General features: G+C 41.8%; 1 non-coding gene across 1 annotated transcript; it reads right to left on the reverse strand.

The window, feature by feature from the left end:
* Positions 1-333: 333 nt before the first annotated feature.
* Positions 334-438, reverse strand: LOC138990837 (U6 spliceosomal RNA). Its single transcript, XR_011466949.1, has one exon. It is a non-coding gene; the product is annotated as a U6 spliceosomal RNA (small nuclear RNA).
* Between the last annotated feature and the right edge of the window lie 9950 nt (positions 439-10388).

Genomic DNA, 10388 nt, shown 5'->3' on the forward strand with positions numbered 1-10388 from the left:
GCAGAAAGCTATTCATAAATAGAATACATTCAAATGCTTTCAAGTTAAAAGTGCCATCAGCCTTTTAGGCTTGCCCTCCAGTTTCATGCCTGAGCATATCTTAGCTGTTTGGAAATTATTGACAGCTACCTTTCAGAACAAGTGTTTTGACTTCAAGAGGCATACAAAGAACAAAGAACTTGACATCAAAATGCCACATTGCAAAATGAAGTCAAGTGTGGGGAAGAGAAATCTAATTTTGATTTAGATTATTGAATATACAAAAAAGTACAGCCCTAATTATCTACTCCTCTCCTAAGGAGCAAACTTTTTTTTCTTTTGGGGGGATGGTTTAAAAACATGAAACACTTCATGAATTTGGGAGTCATACTGCTGCAAAGGCCATGCTAATCTCTGTATCATTCCAATTTTAGTATATATGTTGCAATTTTTTTTCATTTTTTTTTTTTTTTTTTTTTTGGCAACATCCTGCAGTATACAGGATCTTAGTTCCCTGACCATGGATCAAACCAGCAACCCCTGCACTGGAAATTTGGAGTCTTCCCTTCTCCAAGGGATCTTCCCAACTCAGGGATCAAACCTAAGTCTCCTGCACTGCAAGTGGATTCCTTACTGTCTGATCACCAAATGAGGCAGCTCTCTCCTCTCTCCCATGTATTTTTATTTTATCATTTCTCTCTTTAAAAAAAAATGTATTTATTTACTGTTTAGCGGTGAGGGGGCTTATTTGCGATTTGAGGGATCTTCATCATGACATGTGGACTCTAAGCTGAGGCATGCATGTGGGATTTAGTTCCCTGACCAGGCATCAAACCCAGGCCCTCTTTAACTGGGAGCATGGAGTCTTACTGACTGGAACACCAGAGAAATCCCTTCAGTTTGGATCGTGTACATTTGTTTCAGATGTTGGGCCCTATGTGAACTTAGTTTAAGGGGCCTAAGATTCAACCCCAAACTCTGAATGGAGCACAGAGTGCCCTGAAGTGTGTGTGGGAGCCCCAGGGGGCCTGATGATGCATTAGTGGGAGGGGGCTTAGTCACAGCCTCTCTCCAGCCTCGTGCCACCAGCCCACACAGCCAGTGTGTTTGCTACATGTGGGGCTGCCAGGGCTCTGTGCCTCAGGGAATGCTCCCGGCTCTTCTGTTTCCTAAGCACTCCTTTCCTGCCCTGTGTCCTAAGTCACTTCTGTTGCTGCTGCTGCTAAGTCGCTTCAGTTGTGTCCGACTCTGTGCGACCCCACAGACGGCAGCCTACCAGGGTCCAGCGTCCCTGGGATTCTCCAGGCAAGAACACTGGAGTGGGTTGCCATTTCCTTCTCCAATACATGAAAGTGAAAAGTGAAAGGGAAGTCGCTCAGTCCTGTTCGACTCTAGCGACCCCATGGACTGCAGCCTACAACGCTCCTCCATCCATGGGATTTTCCAGGCAAAAGTACTGGAGTGGGGTGCCATTAAGTCCCTTCAGTTGTGTGCAACTCTTTGACTCCACAAACTGTAGCCCCCTCAGGCTCCTCTGTCCATGGGATTCTCCAGACAAGAATGCTGGAGTGGGTTGCCACGCCCTCCTCCAGAGGATCTTTGCGGCCCAGGGATCAAACTTGTGTCTTTTATGTCTCCTACATTGTCAGGCAGGTTCTTTACCACCGAGTCACCTGGGAAACCTTCCTTTCCTGAACATATACGTAATAAAGCACCAACTCCTTGTTGTCCTTTTTATTGAGAAATGAAGCACTGTATCCTTAGGCTTTATTCCAGACATAACAGGGAATACGACAAACACAGTCCAAGCAAGTCCAGAAGTATATTTGTTTAGAAAAAAAAACACACTAGTTTTTCCAAATAATGGCTGATGGGTTCAATTACATATTGGAAAAAGTTCAAATGAGTTTTTTTTTTTTTTTTAATAATTGAAAGGACATAGATTTGTTTGTACTTCAGGGCTTTTGTTTTTTCATCTAAGAGGTTTTCATTTTATAACTTGAACTTTAGAAATGTAGAATGTTGCCACATTCTAGAAGATTATATTTAGTGCTAACAGTAAGAGGCATTCATTAGGCCCTCAAAGCTTGCTCTGTAAATGTCTATTATGTGAGTCAGAACACACTGTTTCATGGGCAGAAAGAGTAAGATTACATGGGGAATGACTGTGTTTAGAAAGTGGAATTAAGCTGAGCAAAAGACCTTTCATTTTCCTATGGAAGTTTCTGCTAAGAATCTCCAAGGGCCTTACACATCTGAGCAGCTGCAATGAAGAAATGGATTAAAGTGCAGGCTCCCCTGTGCCTCCCTCTGCAGGGGAGGGGGGCCCCCTATAGAAACCGGGCTCCCTGTCTTTTTCCTCATCTACTCTCTCATCTCCAAACCCACAACCTCTTGTAGAACTGAGATGAGAGTTAAGACTACCTTGGAGTGGGAGGGCTGTGGTCTGAATTCTACCCACACTGTACGATAGTAGAGCCTGGGAAGACACTTAAACATTCGAAAGCCTGAGTCGCTGTCTGTACCAGGGGGATAACAGCACCCCTCTGATAGGAGCTTCGGGCTGTTCCTGGATGTTCATAAAGAAGTATCTTGGAGGAATCCCCTAGAAGTCCAGTGGTGAGGACTCTGCAGTCTCATTGCTGTGGCCAGGGCTCAATCCCTGGTCAGGGAACGAAGATCCTGCATGCCACTCAGAGCAGCCAAAATGTAAATAAATAAAATGAAAAGAATATGGTCTCTAGACAAAAAAAGAAGAAAAATATTCTTGGGCATCTGTATATACTGCAAAGAAAGAGTGCTCATAGGGTCAGGTCAGTCAACAAGCTCACTGCTCATTAGCACTGTTTACAGATTCACAGTCTCCACTCAAGAATTTTGTGCATCAAAGGGGAATCTCTTCTGCTATGTGAAAGCTTATTTCCTCTTGTGAAATCTTCCATGTTGATGAAAATGAACTTTACAGAAGAGGACTATAAAACTAAGAGCGTAGGGCTGTCAGTGGGAATGAACCATACCTGCTAGAGAGCTTGTCACCTCAACTTCTGTGTTAGGTGAATAATTCAAAGTTCTGCAAAGTTATTTCTGGTGATGAGTTAAATTCTGCCTCCCAGAAATCGGCAAAGACCTTCTCAGGAGCAAATCAGAAGAAATCTCCTTGCTCTGTTGTGTTGTTGTTGTTGTTTAATTGCCTAGTCACATCCAACTCTTTTGTGACCCCCATGGACTGTAGCCTGCTAGGCTCCTCTGCCCATGGGATTCTCCAGGCAAGAATACTGGAGTGGGTTGTCATGTCCTTCTCCAGGGGGTCTTTCTGGCTGAAGGATCGAACCTTCATCCCCTACATTGGCTGGTGGATCTTTTACCGCTAAGCCACCAGGAAAGCCGTTGCTCCATTATGTAACTGACTTCAAAATATTTACAGGTCACTTTCATATATATTATAATAATCTTCACACTCCCTATGACTTCAGAGCTTCATTTCCTGAAGTTTGCTCCACTTTCCTTTCCATCAGCTTTATCTGATATTCTAAGATGCACAGAGAGAAGAAATTTCAGTGGTCCTAGCCCAGGAAACTACCACCTCAGCGTAAGGGTGTAATAAGAGTTCTCAAGGAATCACCAACACAAGCCCTGGGAACACTCGAGACCTTCCAGAAAATACTCTCAGGTCTGTAACTCCATGATCTGTAAATAAACCTGATCATCAAGGCTTCTTTTGTATAATTATATCGATATGTATTATGCCTATGGCCATCTACCTTCACTGTTGCCAGGAAAAGCCAATTCCGACTTCATGTTGGAACTGTTTCTTTGACTTGCTTTCCATTGCTTTTGTTATTATAATCATACAAAATGGCCTGCCTCAGAGAATCCTGCCCCTCTGACAGATTGTTGAACTAAGTTAGTGCCTTCATCCTGAACTCTGTCCACCTGTGGAAACAGGAAAGAGGAAATTGACACATTCCCTTCCTGATGTGTCTGCAAATATTGGAGGTATTTGGAAGATTAATGGCCTTTTTACTTTGTTTCTTAGGTCTTCCCTGGTGGCTCAGATGGTAAAGAATTCACCGCAATGCAGAGAACCCAGGGTTGGTCTGAGTCAGGAAGATCCCCTGGAGAAGAGGATGGCTACCTATTCTGATATTCTCGACTGGAGAATTCCATGGACAGAGGAGCTTGGCGGGCTACAGTGCATAGGGTCTCAAAGAACTGGGCATGACTTAGCGACTAAGCACAAGCACATAAAATCTAGTGTACATCTCACTCTATCTTTTACTTTGTTTCCTCACCTTCTGCATCTCTGATCTATAAAAGAACTTGGCATCCAGACCCCAGAAGATGGTTATTCTGAGACACTAGTATGCTATCTCCTCGGTCAGCCTGCTCTCCAAATAAAGTCTTATTCCTTGCCTTATCACCATTTTAACAGCATTTAGCAATCCCTGGAAAATGTCATAAATAAAAAGCTCACTAGCAGTATCAGTATTTCTCTACATTCACTACTTCTCACATGATATGCAAGGATTTTTCACACCCATCAATCCTCTAATTCTCTATGAACACTAACTGGATGACCTATAGTTTGATTATGATCCCTCTGGCTACCCTATGCCACAGGGTAAGGGCTCAGTCCTGTTAGGTAGTTAGAATAGGAAAAAGGAGTCCAGAATGGCAGTGGCTAAAAGACAAGGAAGGGAAAACCCCATGAAAATAGAACAAGGGAAAGTCTGAGGACTGGAGTGACGACCTCAGGTAGAACAAACAGCACTCCTGGCTAGCCCAATTTACATTGGACAGGCCCAGCGAGGAGGAGAAAAAACATGTAAAAAGAGGAGCCAAAGGGCCAGGGGTCTCTCTCACTCTCTTCTCTTTGTGTCATTTGGGTTACATGCCCTCATGCCCCGAGGATGTATTTTCCTTTATTTTCTAAATAAAACTGAGCTGAAACACAGGAGCTGTAACACTGATCTGTCCGAGAGCTGGGACACGGTCTGTCCAAGGGTGCTTTGCTTCAAATTGTTATTGTGACAAGACAGAACTGAGGAAATTACACACTTCCAAGACAAAAGGGTCTTTTTTTTTTTTTGCAGATTCCATTATGATAACATGATTGATTGACTAAATCATTGGCCAATGGGAATTGAACTCAACCTCAGCTCCTCTCCCCTTCTCAGAGGCTGGAAGGGGAGAGGGATTAGGGTTCAAAACTCTGCCCCTTTAAAGGGGAACCTAAGGGACTTTGGGAAGTTTATTAACAATGAACCCAACTGTGATTGAAGGGGCTTGCCATGAGTGACGGAAGATGCTTTGTCACCTTTCTTGCCCCATTACAGAGCTACTTTGAAATCCAGGGATGAAAACCAAATATCAACACGAAAGATGCCCCTATCTCTGTCACCCTTAGGAAATTACAATGGTTTTTAGGATCTCTGGCCAGGAGGTGGGAGTGAAGACTGAGAAATGAATTATTTCCTGCCACATCAGTAAACAAAGAATGTCACAGTCATCAGCAATTGCAGCCACCACGGAAGGTGAGCCGTAGGCCCTGAGGGGACTCAGGAAGGAAGGAACACCTGAGATCTAGCAGCCATCAGACTTCAGCCACTCCCCCCAGGGAAGCTCAGGATGTGAAAACATATCATTCCAGATAGCTGGGATGCATACCAAAGGAATGATTTCAGTATGCCCAGACTCTTGTATCTTCCCATGCACAGAAAAGCCCTAAATTCCTTAACTCGACACCTGGTTTTCTTTAATTAACAATAATCTTTTGATGTTCAGACTACGTGCTCTTTGTGGAAAAACTTCTATATAACCTGGCTCCTCCCCTCACCTCTTCAGAGCAATTCTCTTGAGATGCTGCCTTCTGGGCTTGAAGTTCTAAAAATTCCTGCTAACTAAAATGTAATTCTCAACTTTCAGGTTGTGAATAATTTTTTAAGTGGACAAGATTGAAGTACAAAAAAAAAAAAAGATTGACGTACGTATTTCTCATTATTTCATATCACATGCATCTGATGTATAGGTACTGTTTGAAAGATAGTAATAAAGGACACGTATATCCACCCAAAATTTAATAAACGGAACAGTGCCAGTACTTGGACTTTTTTCAGTATTGCTTCATAATTTATTTCCCAATTTTTTGTCAAAGGTAATTGCTGTCCTAAATTTTGTTTATCATTAACTTTCTTTTCTTTACATTTTTACCACATATGTATATGTATATATGCATCACAGACAATACACATGAATTTTTCAAATTCATATAAATGGGTTCTTAACACCTTATTTGTTTCTATTTGAGTTACTCTTTTCTCCTCAACATAATATTTTTAGATGCATCACATGGATGTTCAGGGTTACATAGGATTCATTCTCGTATTCAATTTTTTATATTAATTTAACTTTTTCCTTGCATCCAGTTATTTGCTATGATACATCATGCTAGAACCATTCTTCCATATGGGTTCTATGGTTTTTCCTGTGGTCATGCATGGATATGAGAGTTGGACTGTGAAGAAAGCTGAGCACTGAAGAATTGATGCTTTTGAACTGTGGTGTTGGAGAAGACTCTTCAGAGTCCCTTGGACTGCAAGGAAATACAACCAGTCCATTCTGAAGGAGATCAGCCCTGAGTTTCCTTTGGAAGGAATGATGCTAAAGCTGAAACTCCAATACTTTGGCCACCACATGTGAAGAGTTGACTTATTAGAAAAGACTCTGATGCTGGGAGGGATTGGGGGCAGGAAGAGAAGGGGATGACAGAGGATGAGATGGCTGGATGGCATCACCGACTTGATGGACATGAGTCTGAGTGAACTCTTGGAGTTGGTGATGGACAGGGAGGCCTGGCGTGCTGCAATTCATGGGGTCACAAAGAGTTGGACACGACTGAGCAACTGGACTGAACTGAACTGAGACAAGTGCAAAAGTTTCTCTAAGGAAAGTGAGCAAGGGGTGGAGTGGCTGGTTATTTTATGTTTTCATGTTCACATTTATTAAGTCATTTCACAAGGCTTTCCAAAATGATTGTATCAATTTACACTTTGAGAGCAGAGCTTAAAAGTTTCTATTCCCCTAAAATCTCGCCAGACTTCCGTGCTTTAAATTCATGCCATGTGGCCAATGTGAAATGGTATTTCAGGGTGGTTTTAATTTGGTTACTAATGAGACTGAGCCTTTGTTGATGGGTCTTTTGTGTTTCCTCTTCTGGGAAATGCCCATTAATGTGCTTTTCTAAGTTTTCAGTTGGATTGTTTATTGTTTTCCTATTAATTTTGGGAGTTCATGCATTCTCGATATTGATCTTCTGACAATTTTAAGTCTTAAAAATACCCTTTTATCCACTTTGCAGATTCTTGCAGTGTGGCATTCTCATTACAGTGTAGTTTTTAATAAACAGATATTAATTAGCAGATACTTGAGTTTACAAATATATTCCCTGTGATGTACATTGCCCTCATTAGAAGAAAAACTCCAAGATCTGGGTTGTAAAGTTCAATTCCATCACTTAGTCGTGTCCAACTATTTATGACCCCATGGACTTTAGCATGCCAGGCTTGCCTGTCCATCACCAACTCCCGGAGTTCACTCAAACTCATGTCCATTGAGTCAGTTATGCCATCCAACCATTTCAGCCTCTGTTGACCCCTTCTCCTCTGGGCTTCAATCTTTCCCAGCATCGGGTCTTTCCAAATGAGTCAGTTCTTCCCATCAAGTGGCCAAAGTATTGGAGTTTCAGCTTCAACATCAGTCATTCCAATGAATATTCAGGACTGGTCTCCTTTAGGATGGACTGGTTTGATCTTGCAGTCCAAGGGACTCTCAAGAGTCTTCTCCAACACCACAGTTCAAAAGCATCAATTCTTCGGTACTCAGTTTTCCTTATGGTCCAACTCTCACATCCATACATGACTACTGGAAAAACCATAGCTTTGACTAGACAGACCTATGTTGGCAAAGTAATGTCTCTGCTTTTTAATATGCTGTCTAGGTTGGTCATAACTTTCCTTCCAAGGAGCAAGTGTCTTTTAATTTTATGGCTACAGTCACCATCTGCAGTGATTTCAGAGCCCAAAAAGGTAAAGTCTGTCACTGTTTCCACTGTTTCCCCATCTATTTGCCATGAAGTGATGGGACCAGATGCCATGATCTTAGTTTTCTGAATGTTGAGCTTTAAGCCAACTTTTCCACTCTCCTCTTTCATTTTCGTCAAGAGGTTCTTTAGTTCCTCTTCACTTTCTGCCATAAGGGTGGTATCATCTGCATATCTGAGGTTATTGCTATTTCTCCCAGCAATCTTGATTCCAGTTTGTGCTTCATCCAGTCCAGCATTTCACATGATGTATTCTGCATATAAGTTAAATAAGCAGGGTGACAATATATAGCCTTGACATACTCTTTTCCAAATTTGGAACCAGTCTGTTGCTCCATGTCCACTTCTAACTGTTGCTTCCTGACCTGCATACAGATTTCTCAGGAGGAAGGTAAGGTGGTCTGGTATTCCAATCTCTTTAAGAATTTTCCACAGTTTGTTGTGATCCACACAGTCAAAGGTTTTGGTATAGTCAATAAAGCAGAAGTAGATGTTTTTCTGGAACTCTCTTTCTTTTTTGATGATCCAACGGATGTTGGCAATTTGATCTCTGGTTCCTCTGCCTTTTCTAAAACCAGCTTGAACATCTGGAATTTCACAGTTCATGTACTGTTGAAGCCTGGCTTGGAGATTTTTGAGCATTGCTTTGCTAGCATGTGAGATGAGTGCAATTGTAGGGTAGTTTGAACATTCTTTGACATTTCCTTTCTTTGGGATTGGAATGAAAACTGACCTTTTCCAGTCCTTTGGCCACTGCTGAGCTTTCAAAGTTTGATGGCATATTGAATGCAGCACTTTCACAGCATCATCTGTAGGGTTTGAAATAACTCAACTGGAATTCCATCACTTTCACTAGCTTTGTTCATAGTGATGCTTCCTAAGGCCCACTTGACTTCACATTCCAGGATGTCGGGCTCTAGATAAGTGATCACATAATCGTGATTATCTGGGTCATGAAGATCTTTGTTTTGTACAGTTCTTCTGTGTATTCTTGCGACCTCTTCTTAATATCTTCTGCTTCTGTTAGGTCCATACCATTTCTGTCCTTTATTGTGCCCATCTTTGCATGAAATGTTCCCTTGGGATCTCTGATTTTCTTGAAGAGATCTCTAGTCTTTCCCATTCTATTGTTTTCCTCTGTTTCTTTGCATTGATCACTGAGGAAGGCTTTCTTATGTCTCCTTGCTATTCTTTGGAACCCTGCATTCAAATGGGCATAGCTTTCCTTTTCTCCTTTGCCTTTCACTTCTCTTCTTTTCACAGCTATTTGTGAGGCCTCCTTAGACAACCGTTTTGCCTTTTTTTATTTCTCTTGCCTGGGGATGGTCTTGATCCCTGCCTCCTGTATAGTATCACAAACCTCTGTCCATAGTTTTTCAGTCACTCTCTCCATCAGATCTAATTCCTTAAATCTACTTGTCACTTCCACTGTATAGTCATAAGGGATTTGATTTAGGTCGTACCTGAATGGCCTAGTGGTTTCCCCTACTTTCTTCAATTTAAGTCTGAATTTGGTAATAAGGAGTTCATGATCTGAGCCACAGTCAGCTCCCGGTCTTGTTTTTGCTGGCTGTAGAGAGCATCTCCATCTTTGGCTGCAAAGAATATAATCAATCTGATTTCAGTGTTGACCATCTGGTGATGTCCATGTGTAGCATCTTCTCTTGTGTTGTTGGAAGAAGGTGTTTGCTATGACTAGTGTGTTCTCTAGGCAAAACTCTATTAGCCTTTGCCCTGCTTCATTCTGTACTCCAAGGCTAAATTTGCCTGTTACTCCATGTATCTCTTGACTTCCTACTTTTGCATTCCAGTCCCCTATAATGAAAAGGATATCTTTTGGGGGTATTAGTTCTAGAAGATCTTGTAAGTCTTCATAGAACTGTTCAACTTCAGCTTCTTCAGCATTACTGGTCTGGACATAAACTTGGATTACTGTGATATTGAATGGTTTGCGTTGGAAATAAACAGAGATCGTTCTGTCATTTTTGAGATTGCATCCAAGTACTGCATTTCAGATTCTTTTCTTTACTACGATGGCTACTCCATTTCTTTGAAGGGATTTTGCCCACAGTAGTAAATATAATGGTCATCTGAGTTAAATTCACCCATTCCAGTCCATTTTAGTTCACTGATTTCTAAAACGTCAATGTTCACTATTGCCGTCTCCTGTTTGACCACTTCCAATCTGCCTGGATTCATGGACCTAACATTTCAGGTTCTTATGCAGTATTGCTCTTTACAGCATTGAACTTTACTTCCATCACCAGTCACATCCACTACTTGGTGTTATTTTTACTTTGGCTCCATCTCT

The sequence above is a fragment of the Bos mutus genome, chromosome 14 (assembly GCF_027580195.1).
Source record: "Bos mutus isolate GX-2022 chromosome 14, NWIPB_WYAK_1.1, whole genome shotgun sequence".
Lineage (NCBI taxonomy): Eukaryota > Metazoa > Chordata > Mammalia > Artiodactyla > Bovidae > Bos > Bos mutus.